Source organism: Sapajus apella, unplaced genomic scaffold, assembly GCF_009761245.1.
Source record: "Sapajus apella isolate SASKATOON/1434 unplaced genomic scaffold, GSC_monkey_1.0 scaffold278, whole genome shotgun sequence".
NCBI lineage: Eukaryota > Metazoa > Chordata > Mammalia > Primates > Cebidae > Sapajus > Sapajus apella.
In genome coordinates, this window is record NW_022437218.1 from 84672 (window position 1) to 97612 (window position 12941).

Below are 12941 nucleotides of genomic sequence, written 5' to 3' on the forward strand. Positions count from 1 at the left end.
AACAATACAGAGGCCTCAAGGCAACACAACATATCTATCACCATCCGGTCTTTGACAAACCTGACAAAAACAAGCAATGGGGAAGGGATTCCCTGTTTAATAAATGGTGTTGGGAAAACTGGCTGGCCATGTGCAGAAAGCAGAAACTGGACCCCTTCCTGACACCTTACACTAAAATTAACTCCAGATGGATTAAAGACTTAAACATAAGACCTAACACCATAAAAACCCTAGAAGAAATCTAGGCAAAACCATTCAGGACATAGGCGTAGGCAAGGACTTCATGACCAAAACACTAAAAGCATTGGCAACAAAAGCCAAAATAGACAAATGGGACCTAATCAAACTCCACAGCTTCTGCATGGCAAAAGAAACAGTCATTAGAGTGAATCAGCAACCAACAGAATGGGAAAAAATTTTTGCAGTCTACCCATCAGACAAAAGGCTGATATCCAGAATTTATAAAGAACTAAAACAGATCTACAAGAAAAAAACAAACAAGCCTATTCAAAAGTGGGTGAAGGATATGAACAGACACTTTACAAAAGAAGACATACATGAAGCCAACAAACGTATGAAAAAATGCTCATCATCACGGTCATTAGAGAAATGCAAATCAAAACTACATTGAGATACCATCTCATGCCAGTTAGAATGGTGATCATTAAAAAATCTGGAGACAACAGATGCTGGAGAGCACGTGGAGAAATAGGAACACTTTTACACTGTTGGTGGGAGTGTAAATTAGTTCAACTATTGTGGAAGACAGTGTGGCAATTCCTCAAGGACCTAGAAATAGAAATTCCATTTGACCCAGCAAGCCCATTACTGGGTATATATCCAAAGGATGATAAATCGTTCTACTATAAGGTCACATGCACACGAATGTTCATTGCAGCACTTTTTACAATAGCAAAGACCTGGAACCAACCCAAATGCCCATTGATGATAGACTGGACAGGGAAAATGTGATACATATACACCATGGAATATTATGCAGCCATCAAAAATGATGAGCTCGTGTCCTTTGTAGGGACATGGATGAACCTGGAAACCATAATTCTCAGCAAACTGACACAAGAGCAGAAAATCAAACACCACATGTTCTCACTCATAGGCGGGTGTTGAACAATGAGAACACATGGACACAGGGAGGGGAGCACTACACAATGGGGTCTGTTGGGGGGAAATGGAGGAGAGACGGGGGGTGGGGAGGTGGGGAGAGATAGCATAGGAAGAAATGCCAGATATAGGTGAAGGGGAGGAAGGCAGCAAATCACACTGCCATGTGTGTACCTGTGCAATAATTTTGCATGTTCTTCACATGTACCCCAAAACCTAAAATGCAATAAAAATAAATAAATAAATAAAATAAAAAATAAATAAAATAAAGTCCCAGGCAACATCCAACATGAGCTGCCAATCATGTGGATGGGCCGCCTTGGATATTCCAGCCCACTGGAGCCCCCTGATGCCTGCATCCCCAACCAACATCACATAAATCAGAAGAGCTTCCCAGCTGAGCACAGTCAACTTATAGGATAATGAGATTTAAGATGGTTATTGCTTTAAACCACTAAGTGTTGGGGTAATTTGTTATACAGCAAACCAAAACATATGTTATACCCACTTATGAAACTATAAAATATTTCTTTACTTTTTTTTTGAAAATGATTAGTCACTCTATACAGAAAACTATAGACAATAACTTGCTGCCAGTTTTTGTACAGCCTGCAAGGTAAGAATGATTTTTACCCCATAACATGGTGGAAAAAAATCAAAAGAAGAATATTATTGTATGAGCTATGTGAGAAATTTATATGAAATTCAAATTTCAGTATCCACAAATAAAGTTTGAATGGAACACAGGCGTATTTATTCAGTTACATCCTGTCCACCACTGCTTTGTCATGAGAGCAGGAGAGTTCTGTTGTGGTATCAGAGACCATATGGACCACAACAACTAAGATATTTACTGTCTGGTCCTTTCCAGGAAAAGTTCACCAACTCCCTTCTGTTGAGCATTAAATATGTGTCACCATTTTGAATTTAAAATCCTGCATATGAGAGCTTGTATGTGGCCAGGTGCTGTGGCTCATGGCTGTAATACCAGCACTTTGGGAGGCTGAGGCGGGCAGATATGAGTTTATGAGTTTGAGACCAGCCTGGCCAACATGGTGAAACCTGTCTCTACTAAAAATGAGCTGGGCATGGTGGTGGGTGCCTGTAATCCCAGGTACTCAGGAGGCTGAAGCAGGAGAATCATTTGAATCCAGCAGGCAAAAGTTGCAATGTGTTGAGATTGTGCCACTGCTCTCCAGGCTAGGCAAGAGAGCAAGATTTCATCTAAAATAAAAAATAATAATAATAACTTGTATGTGTCTGAACATTTATTTTTTATTTTTTTAAGTTTAATCATTTTTATTTCAAGTGTATTTTAAAAATCATAAATGGGGCTTCGTAATCTAAAGTTGAAACATTTATCCTTCATAGCTTCAGAATTTGACAAGGAATTGTAGACCATGCTTTTCAAATCCATTAAACTGCTTCATTCTAAATGTACGGTTTTAGATAACTATTATACACTTCTTGATAAGGGTTTTCTGAAAACAGTCTATCAAATATAAAGAATGGTTTCTATCGAAGAATCAGCAGTGAGGGAAGAAATATTAGACACCTATCAAGAAATCAATTATTCATTTTAAAAATAACAGAACCAGTGCTGCTCTCTGTCATGAAAGAGAACATGGAAAATTTATTTTTATAGACTTTGGTAATATTTTATTCCCAACAGAGGCCTTCAATCCTTTTACACACAGTAATCATCAGGACTTACTGAGTAAAAATCTCAGGTATTAACCATGGCCCTAAAACGTGCTATTCCAAAGAGGAACAGGTTACTTTTGAGGAAAAAAGCTGCCTTGGTGACCTCCCTCAAATGCTTATTTTAAATAAAAATAGTTGATGGAAATATTTTTTAAACCAACTTTGGGCATAATATGGCATGCTGCCCATCAAACAAAAAAGGAAATCAAAACTTTCGTTCCTTTTATAATGAGTTCTCCATCTTTACTTTTAAGATTACAGTGTATTCACCTTTTATGCTTGTTTGCTTTTTTTGACTGCCTAATCCAATATTTAAATTTTTTAAAGTCTACATTTCAATGTAGTAAGAGTTATTTTTCAAATAATCTTTATAACCCAGAATGCAGACACCAGAGCAACACTCTCAAGTCACACTGTTTGACTATAATAAAGAGATGAAAATGAACGGATATCTGAAGATAGGTATTCCCTCTGCTCTCTCTGAAGGTGAGCAAGCTCTTAACACATGAGCAACACAGAACTCCATTCCTCTGGAGCTCCTTTAAACTCAGAATGATTCAATTCAGTAAGTCAATATATTATTCTTAAAAATTAAAGTTTGGTCACTAAGAAGGACTGAACAAAAATTATTCCCCTCCCATCAAACACAATCAGAAAAGTTCTATCAGGCCCTCTTCTCCCCACAAAAACAGGGAAGTAGATGAGGCTGAAGACGTTAAAGTGTCACATTCCAGTTCCTAAAACATCGCTGCTATTTGCTCAAAGTTGTAGATTTATGTATTTCCTTTTCCAATATGTCCCCATTTATAAGTTTATTTCCACACATACAAACGTGCACATGTGCGCACATGCACACACACACACACACACACACAATCTCAAGTAAGACACTTTTTTGTATTTGCTGATAAATTATGAGGATTACGAACTAGGTGTGTACAGGGTTTCATAGGTGCTTTGTAAACATCAGAGTCACTTGGGTCCTTTCCTCTATAAGCCTAAAATCAAATTATGAAACCTATGACCACTACTTTCCCAGACGCTGTTCACAGGCTGCATGTTGACGAAGGGCAGAGAAAATGTCTTCATAACTGATGTTTAGGTGGGAAGGCAAAGAGACAATCTCAGTCAATCTGATGTGCCAGGGAAGAAAGCCTAATGTGCTGTCCACAGGACCAAACTTCAATACTAAATCAGCATCAGGACAACCATTTGAACTAAGTAAACTGCCTAACATATCTACATCCAAATTTGTGGGTCTCTTTTGCTTCTAGGCTACTAACTGGCAAAAGTCCTGAGCAGTTCTCACAGTATCTGCTTTTCCATCTGTCAGGGACAGCACCTTCACTGCCAAATGGCAATTTGAAACTTGATCATCTTTGTCATTACTATTTGCAAACTCTGGTGAATATTTTGAACAATCTAGGCCAAGAAGTTCTTGCTGTTGTTTTAAAATTTCATCCATCAATCTGGAATTATTTCTTTTGAAAATGCCTGTAATCCCAGCTCTTTGGGAGGCCAAGGCAGGAGGAACACTTGAGGCCAGAAATTACAGGCTAGCCTGGGCAACATAGCAAGACCCTGTCTCTTGGTAGTCGTAGACGTGAATGTAGTAGATGCCCACGGCCATGCACCACACCACGAGGCTTGCAATATCCGAGAAGCTGGGCTCCTGCTCCACCTCAGTGAACACCAGGCCCATGCGCACAGGCAGCTTCTCCAGGGAACGGCAGTTCTCGCTCCAGCGCAGCCGGTGGTGGGCGACGGCCAGGCACGACCCCCCCCCCCCCCCCCCCCCCGCGCGGGTGCCTGTGGTAACGGCGGTTCCTGCCAATCGCTTGGGTCTTGCGTGAAGCCCAGCGGCGCTAGGACCGCGGCAGAGGCGGCGCGCCTGCAGCGCTGCCCGATGCAGTTCCAGGTGCTGAACCGAACGCGGAGCCGGGAGGTGAGCGTGCGGTGCAGACAGGGCAGCGCGTGCAGCATCCGCCACACCAACTCGTACACCCGCGTCATACTCTTGTGGCGCTCGGGCACCCTCTCTCCCTCCCGCCCGCTTCCGCGGCGTGACGGCTTTTTATCCTTTCCTGCGGCAGGAGCTGGCCATCGCCTCGCGACCCCCGCCCCCCACGCCCAAACCCCTTTCCACTGCCAACACTTCACCTCGCCCCCGCCGCCATCTTCCTCCTCCTGTCTGAACACTTATTTAGGGCTTTTCTACTTATTTATTTTTAATGTTTATAGCGACGCGATCTCACTCTATTACACTGGCTGCGGTCCAATTGTGCAGTCATAACTCACTGCAGCACCCATGTCCTAAGGAACTTTACTCCCAGCTCAGCTTGTGTCTGGGCTTTGTCACCTAATGGCCACCAGCACCCTGGTGGAAAGGACCGGCCAGGGGGAGCAGTTGGCCCCATCTCAGCTGGAATCTGCCAGGGCAGCTTGGGCTGCAGCTTGCTGGAGTCCATACTTTTCTGTGAGCTCACAGGGCAGATCCTAGGAGCCAAAACTGACCCAGAGGGAATGGAACTCCGGTGGCCAAAGAAACCACTGCCCTCTGTCCTCTTGGCATGCAACCTTGGCTCCACCCATGAAGACCAGAAGGTGGCAGTCTCTGGTTTTCCAAGGACTCGTGGGGTAGGAGTCCAAGACAGAGCACATACTGGCCTCTCACCGTGCCCAGCAGTGGCCTCTGTCATTGCCTCTGTAGATAGCAGCACAGGTCTTCCATCCAGTCCCCAAAAGGAAGGCAAAGCTGCAGCGCCCATGTGGAGGCCCAAGCCTCGAGGGAGGTTCCACATGCCTTTGAAATGACTACTCTACTCTGGCTGGAGGCCCCCAATCCTGCTGCCTGACCCCAAGAGCCTCTCTCAGCTCAGGCCCTGCCTCCTGATCACTCACGGAGCTTGGCCTCCCAATGACTGTGACCAAGATGGGCTGTGTACTGCCTTTCAGAGTTCCTCCTGCTCTGGTGGGCCCAGCTCATTGGTGCCCTGGATGGCTCCCACACCCCCAGCAACCAGAGCTTCTCTCTCCAGGCCCCCTGGGAACTGTGCCTAGCCCATGCCTTGGGCTGTTTCTGGATGCATCCACTGCTCAGCCCCTCAAGGACAAAGGCTGTGTGTGAGCCCACATCGATTGTCAGTGCTTACCATGAGCCTGGTACAAGGAGGCACCCACTGGTGGTTTGTATCTGGTCAGTGACAGGGCAGTGTGACCACACCTTCAGAGTGGAAAGATAATAGGCTTCGAGAACAGACAGCTGCGGGCAGTTGCAGCCTTTGGACAAGTGTTAGCTTCTCTGAGTCTCAGTTTCCTCAACTGCAGAAAGAGAATATTAGCACCCATTTCCCTACAAAATAGCATAGCCACACAAGACTAAAGAGAGGGCTTCTTTTGCCCAGCGTGGTGACTCACACCTGTAATCCCAGCACTTTGGGAGGCCAAGGCATGTGGATAACCTGAGGTCAGGAGTTCGAGACTAGCCTGACCAACATGGTAAAACCCCACCTCTACTAAAAATACAGAATTAGCTGGGCATGGTGGCACATGCCTGTAATCCCAGCTACTAGGCAGGCTGAGGCAGGAGTATAACTTGAACCCAGGAGACCGAGGTTGTAGTGAGTCGAGATCGCGCCACTGCACTCGATCTGGGTAACAACATCAAAACTCTGTCTCACTCTGTCGCCCAGGGTTGAGTGCAGTGGTGCAATCTCGGCTCACTGCAACCTCTGCCTCCCAGTTTCAAGTAATCCTCCTGCCTCAGCCTCCCGAGCAGCGAGACTACAGGTGTCTGCCACCATGGCTGGCTAATTTTTGTATTTTCTAGTAGAGACGGGGTTTTACTGTGTTGGCCAGGCTGGTCTTGAACTCCTGATCTCAAAGGATCCACCCACCTAAGCCTCCCAAAGTGCTGGGATTACAGGCATAAGCCACTGCGCCCAGCCCTAAGGCTCGAGAGAGGTTTTATAGAGACCAACTGGATGAAGCCCTGGGTACCAGATCTGGCACAGGCACTCAAAAAAATCAGTCCCGGCACTCCAGCTCTAGGCTTCTATGTAACTGGCATTCTGTGCCCAATCCATCAGAAGCTGACCTGAGCTGGGGTGAGAGCCTTCGCAGTGTCCTACAGGGAAAGTGCTGGGCCAGGGTCTTCAACCCTGACTTTTGGGCTCATCCTGCCACTTCTTGCCTATGAGTGCAAAGGAGAGCTGCCTTTTCTGTCTGAATCTCAACTTTCTCATCTGTAAAATGGGTGCTCCAGCCTGCGTGGGCCACCTCACAGTGGAGGTCCAGGTGCTGTATAGACTGTGAAGGGCCATGTGTCAGGTGGCCCAGGCCACCCAGGGACTGGGCAATCTCACTGGCAGGTGGGCATAGGGATGGCTTTTTTCCAGGAGGGTCTGCCTGGATGGTAACCCAGTGAGAATCCTCAGTCCCCAGCCGAGCTGCTCTGGGCCCAGCCTGGTCTGAGATCCCATCCCGAAGTTTCCCAAGCTGGACAGGCTGTCTCTGGGTGCCCACTTCCCGCCGTTCCATTTTATTTGCCTGTGCTTAAGCCAGCTCAGGCTTCCAGCATTATTATTAGACAGAGTCTCGCTTTGTTGCCCAGGCTGGAGCGCAGTGGCATGATCTTAGCTCACTGCAGCCTCTGCCTCTCAGGTTCAAGTGATTACCATGCTTCAGCCTCTCAAGTAGCTGGAATTACAGGCACACAAGCATACCTAGCTACTTTGTTTTAGTAGAGACAGGATTTCACCATGTTGGCCAGGCTGGTTTCGAACTCCATACCTCAAGTGATCCACCTTCCTCGGCCTCCCAAAGTGCTGGGATGACAGGCGTGAGCCACTGCATCTGGCCAGGCCTCCAGCTTTTGTAAGAGACTCACATCTGCCCACTTGATGAAGCTCTGGGCAGAGCAAGAAGGAGAAAAACCAGTATTTACTGGAATGGATGAGGGCATTCCAACAAGGGCCTTTCGCTGAATGGAGGCAGCATGGAAAAGGGGCAGGTGGGACCCAGATGTACAGAAGCCCGAGGCTGCCCCTTGAGGCTGTCCCAGGAATCCGAGCCCAGCTGCAGCAGCCCCCAAGATTGATGAGGAGCAGCGCGAACCTCTCCCCACCGAGGATGGTGGGCGTGGGGTGGGAGCCGGCCCAGGATGTCCAGGCGCGATAGCCACTGCTCAGGCACTGTCCCAGGTGGGCACAGCTAGGGGCAGGCTCAGCACCATGCAGGCCACCAGCTCAGTGAGCGCAGAAAGGGGTCCCCAGTTTATGCCAAAAACGTGTCTTCTTAAACTTTCTCCTCAAGCCTGTCTCATATGCTGGTTCCTGTCTCTCTCTAATAGTTCCTGGGTGCCTGGAAGCAGAGACTTGGCCAGTTCTCCCCAAGCTCAGCTACAGGCTTCAGGGATCCAGGCAAGGTCTGGTTAACCCTGCCCACCTTTTGGGGAGGAAGGCCGGTTGCTCCCCTAGCCTCCACTGTGACATTAGGAGGCAAGGGCAGCCAGGCTGATCACTAGTTTCATCTGGGCCCCCCAGGTGATGAGATGGGCAGTGATGGGTGCATTGGCAGCTAGGCTGGAGTGGCATGGCCAGCTGCCCTAGGCACCATCTTCCCTGCCTGTCACCACTCCTGTCTGACCAAGTAGCAAAGCAAGGTCACAGTGACAAGATCCAGAGGTGGGAGGCTCCAACTGGAGATGGTGCTGCTGTCACAGGCCACCGAAGCAACAATGTGACAGCTTCTTATGGTGGCAGGCTCTGTCCCCCTGGCTCTGGCTTGATCCTTGTTGTTGTCTGTTTCTTTGCCTTGCCCTTATTTCAGCCTGGCTTCCCTTCCAGGATGTCAGTGCTGAGAGGTTCTTGGTCCACGCCTGTCTCCATCTCTCTTCCCCACTCCCTAAACTCAGGACCTAGTTACTCCTGCTCCTTACACACACACTCACACACACTAACACACATATACGCACTCTCACACTCACATTCTACTGCGCCCCCTGCCCCGACACACAGACACACACACTCCCAACCCGTCTTCGGAAACAAGTTTCCCTCCCAGAACCTTTATTAAGATCTGTAGGGAGGCCGGGTGTGATGGCTAACACCTGTAATCCCAGCACTTTGGGAGGCCATGGAGGGTGGATCATGAGGTCAAGCGATTGAGACCATCCTGGCCATCATGGTGAAAACCTGTCTCTACTAAAAATACAAACATTAGCTGGTTGTGTGGCACGTGCCTGTAATCCCAGCTACTTGGGAGACTGAGGCAGGAGAATCATTTGAACCTGGGAGGCGGCGGTTGCAGTGAGCAGAGATCGTGCCACTGCGCTCCAGCCTGGCAACACAGTAAGACTCTGTCTCAAAAAAAAAATAAAGACCTGTGGGGAATGACCGGGATCTGGGCCCCCCGTGGATCTGTGAGTGTAAACCTGTGTGTGAGCCTATGAGCATCCACGTGGCTGTGGAATTTAGAAAGCATGTGTGCACACAAGTGGGTATGACAGTGAAGTGCTGAGAGTCGAAAGAGTGTGTGTTTTGGGTTAGTGTGGCCTTAGCTGTGTGGGCACACAGATCAGCTGTGGTAAGGGTGGAAAAATGTGAGTGACTCTCAGTGTGGAAGCTGAGCCCGGGGCAGACAGACAAGTGCACCCTTTGAGCTCCTGTGGAGGCTGCCACCCCATATCTTGCTTGACTACTCCCTCTGTCATCCTGGACTCCCTCAAATCAGGACGGGGTGCGTGAAAGGGGAGTGAAGCTGCTGACTTGTAGGAAGGGGCCTGCCACTCCCTAGGCCTATCAGCCACTGATTTATTCCACATTCCTATAAGTACTTACAAATCCCGGTTTCTGAGGAGCAAGACATCCTCTGCCAGCCAGCTGGAGCTGGTGGGTAGGGAGCTAGGGGGCGAGACACATGGGGGAGGAGAGAGGGACCACACCAGAGGCTGGCATCAGGGACTCCTGAGTTCAGCTCCTAGTTTTGCCAAAGGTTAGCCTGGGCACCCCCGTATGTCTTCATCAGGAACTACAGAGCCAGAAATACCATCCACACCTCTGCCCCAGGAAGCAGCCCCTGCCTCTGCCTGATGAAGAGCAAGACTCCCCCGTGACAGCTAGCTTTCTGCCTTCTAGTTACATCTCTCAAGCAGGGATAAAGAGAGGAGTCTTCATGCTTTTGTTGTCTCGCTGTGTTGCCCAGACTGGTCTCTAATTCTTGCCCTCAAGTGATCCTCCTGCCTCTAGCTCCCAAAGCACAGAAATTACAGGTGTGAGCTGCCACACCCAGCAGCTTCTTACTCTTTAAACAACACAAAAAATTCTCCTTGAGTTCCTGAAGGGGATTGTCTCTTCGAACTCCAAATCTTTCCAGGACACCTTGATCATTCCATCAGGCTTTCTAGATTGGAGGCAGAAGAAACTGCAGCTCATTGACCCCCATGTCTTACATGGCTGGAGCAGGAGGAAGAGAGCACGCAGGGAGGTGCTACACACTTTTAAAAAACCAGATCCTGTGAGAACTCTATCATGATGACAGCACTAGAGGAATGGTGCTAAACCGTTCATGAACACTCTGCTCCCATGATCCAATCACCTCCTACCAGGCCCCACCTCCAATATTGGGGATTACAATTCAACACAAAATTTGGGCGGGGACAGACCTATAGCACATGAATAACTGATACAGATGGCATGTAAAACTGAGACAGAATGAGGTCATTCAGGGACTAAGTATAGACACAGAAGAAAAGGGAAACTGAAGGCTGAACCTATGGCCTTGCTCTAATTTAAATAGGTCAGGTAAGGGTAAGAGCAGGGGAACCAGCAAAGGCAGCTGAGAAAGAACATTCAGAGCTGCAGGTGGAGTCCTGTGAGACAAGCGAATCAAAGAGAGAACAGGAGGAGTGGGGCCAGAGTATGTATTGACCATTCTTTTGTGAAGTTTTGCCACAAAGGGGAGTGGAGAAAAGGTGCGGGTCCTGGTATAGGAAATATGGTCAAGACTAATTTGCTTGTTTTGAAGATGAGAGGAATAGCTGCATGCTGTGTGATGATGAGAAGAGACCAGAAGAAAGGGAAATAGTAATGACGGTGGAGAGAGGATAGGATGGCTGGAGTGACATGCTGGAGCAGTAAGAGATGATGGAATTCAGCAGTCCAGTCCAGCATTCTTTGGGTAGACACTGCAGTGGTTCATCCACAGTCACAGGCAGGCAGTAGGAGGCAGATGGGTGGAGATGGACGTGGGAGTTTGTGGAAGACTTTTACCACTTCTATTCTCTTAGCAAAGCAGGAGGCAAGGAAATGGGAGGCAGTGGGAAAGATTGAACAGAGAGGAGGAAGTGCAAAATACTCACTTGGAAGAAGGAGAGATGGAATAGACCAGGCAAAGTATGATTAAAGTGAAGACTGCTGGCACGGTCCTGTTTTCCTCCAGCCATGTTTAGTTGTATGGTTGTGGCATGGAATACATAGAGAGCCGGGTTTATCCAGGGCTTCCATCTTACCAAGCAGATAGGAGATGACAGGGAGGTGGGTGACTTGAGGTGTTCAAGGGACTAATGACAATGATTGGCCACGGAGTTTAAGCTGGCTCACTAGAGAGGGAAAAGTAATTAAGGAAGGAATAAACAGTGAACAAGTAGTAAGATGTGGATTGGAGGTGCTGGTAAGGTTGCAGGAGTTTTGTTTCAGGGCAGTGTTCGGAGTAACCAGAATAGCTAGGAGGCAGTGGTCAGAGTGGGATACTGTGGGGGTTGCAGTCTTTGGACCTGACAAGGTCTAAGGTCTGATCATGGAGGGAGGGGGAAGCTGAGGTAGGGCAGAGGACAAGAGTGGTGGGCTTTGTGAGACCAAAAGGGTGTTAGAATGATTATCTTCCCGGATACTGAAATATCCAAGAAGTAGGAGGCCTAGTGTGAAGAAGTTACAATATCCTAAGCTCTTCAGGGATAAGGGAAGTTTGCACCATGTGGGTAGCCTCCCTAGTCCAACACTCAGTATGTAGTGTATGCAGAGTGAATGCCTGGGGGTTTCGAGAACAAGGTCCCTGTAAGAGGACCTGAAGCCTAGGGCTCTCGGTGACAGGAGTGGCCTGGTTTTTTGGTGTAGAATTGAGCCTTGAGTATACCGGTGGGATCATATTAAAAAGAAACCCACCAAGATTAGAGGAAGATGCATCCTCTGACAATGTATGCTCTGTAGGCATCCCAAGTAGCTGGGCTGGAGATTAGATGGACTCCAAGGCATTTCCTCAGATGGGAATGGACGGAGCCCTGGGAAGGCAAAGCTGTGCAGGAAGAAAACGGCCACATGCTGCGTTCCCTCCGAGGAAGCCCCCTTCCCAGGAGCACTGAAGGTAAGGCAGTTTAGGCTGGGTCAGTTTGTCCCTGTCCTCAGAGTCTGTTGGTCCTGGCAAAAGAGGGCCTTATTTTATTTATTTTTCTTTGAAATAGTGTCTCGCTCTCCCGCCCAGGCTGGAGTGCAGTGGCTCAATCTCAGCTCACTTGCAACCTCCGCCTCCAGGGCTCAAGCGATCCTCCCGCCTCAGCCTCCAGAGTAGCTGGGACTACAAGCACCAGCCACGACGCCGGCTAATTTCCTCCTCCCCCCGCCCCTCAACCGCGAGAAGGGGTCTCCCTATGTTGCCTAGGCGGGTCTTGAACTCCTAGGCTCAGGCGATCCTCCCGCCTCGGTCTCCCAAAGTGCTGGGATTACAGGCGTGAGCAACCGCACCCGGCCAAAAGAGGGCTTTAGGGCACCCCAGAACGCTAGATGTCCCTCATCTGTCATCTTTAAAGAGGAGGAAGTGGACTCCCAATCGAGCGATAGTCCATTTCTCCCCGGCACGGTGACCCCGCGGAGGCCAGGACCAAATGTGTCTCCTTCCGGCTTGTGTAACACACCAAGTTACCGGCGCCAGGTCGCACAGCCGCCCTGGCCTTCCGGGAGGACTCCGGTGAGCGCGGTGCACGCTGCTGGGGAGTCCCACTGCGGGAGTTGAGGCCGCTGATTCCGAGGGCGGGAGGGGCAGAATCAGAAGCGATGCGGACCCTTCGGACCGCACTGCGTGAACGGCGCCTGCGCGTACACTCAGCTATTCACGACTCGTTC

At 48.8% G+C, this 12941-nt stretch overlaps 1 pseudogene across 1 annotated transcript; it reads right to left on the bottom strand.

The window, feature by feature from the left end:
* Nucleotides 1-3726: 3726 nt before the first annotated feature.
* On the bottom strand, nt 3727-4854 carry LOC116545500 (annotated as a pseudogene). The gene is made up of 2 exons (XR_004266333.1): nt 4407-4854; nt 3727-4334 (listed from the first exon to the last, which is right to left on the bottom strand). The product of XR_004266333.1 is annotated as a dehydrodolichyl diphosphate synthase complex subunit NUS1-like (transcript).
* Nucleotides 4855-12941: the final 8087 nt, after the last annotated feature.